This window comes from Danio aesculapii, chromosome 4 (assembly GCF_903798145.1).
Source record: "Danio aesculapii chromosome 4, fDanAes4.1, whole genome shotgun sequence".
Classification (NCBI taxonomy): Eukaryota; Metazoa; Chordata; class Actinopteri; order Cypriniformes; family Danionidae; genus Danio; species Danio aesculapii.
In genome coordinates, this window is record NC_079438.1 from 38,956,768 (window position 1) to 38,957,735 (window position 968).

Here is a 968-nt window from a genome sequence, read left to right on the forward strand (position 1 = left end):
TAATACACATCAGATTACTGTGAGGTTGGGGTAGGCGTAGACGTTAATAAACCACAGTATTGGACTTCGTGTCATGTACAAGACATTAAATAAACAAAAACTCCAGGTTTCTACAGTCCACTTGGAGCTCGAAGTCCCACCCACTTGGAGCTGGCTTCGACCTCCGTTTATACCCTTCTCCCAGCAGAGAATAATTTGAAAAAATACTTTATATTACTAAATAATACTAAATATTTTATGCCACTGACCAAATAATGGGTTTTCTGGGACTAAAAACGTCTGGACATATATATATATATATATATATATATATATATATATATATATATATATATATATGATGATATATATATGCTTCACACACACACACACACACACACACACACACATATATATATATATATATATATATATATATATATATATAGGAATCAATTAAATACCCCTAAAAACATAAAATAAACATTCAAATAAATACAAATGAATTTAAATAATCACTTGATCTATTTGTATTGTTTACATTGTATAAGTTAACATTTTATTTACATTTGTAGTTATATTTGCATTTAATTAATAAATAAAGTAGGCTACTGAGTTATAATAATGTATCCCAACAGAACCTGTAATATATGTATTTTTCTTAACAAAAATGTTTTAAATGATACCTTTAACCCAGATTTTTTCTCTTTTTCATAGTATAAAATAATTTACAACAAAAAAGGGGAAAACCATGATTCTGTATTATTGATTATGGATGTATTGTTTGCATATGATGATCAAAATAGTTTAAATAAGTTTAAGTTTACTCCATCCCAGCTTCAAAGCAATGCTATAAATAAATGAATACATAAATACGTGGACGTTCTTGAGTGTCTGCATGATTATAGCACCTTGTTCTGTAACTCCGTGAGTGTGATCTCTCATTGGCTTAGCAGTGTTTGGGATCCGCCTACGTGTTCATATGGCAA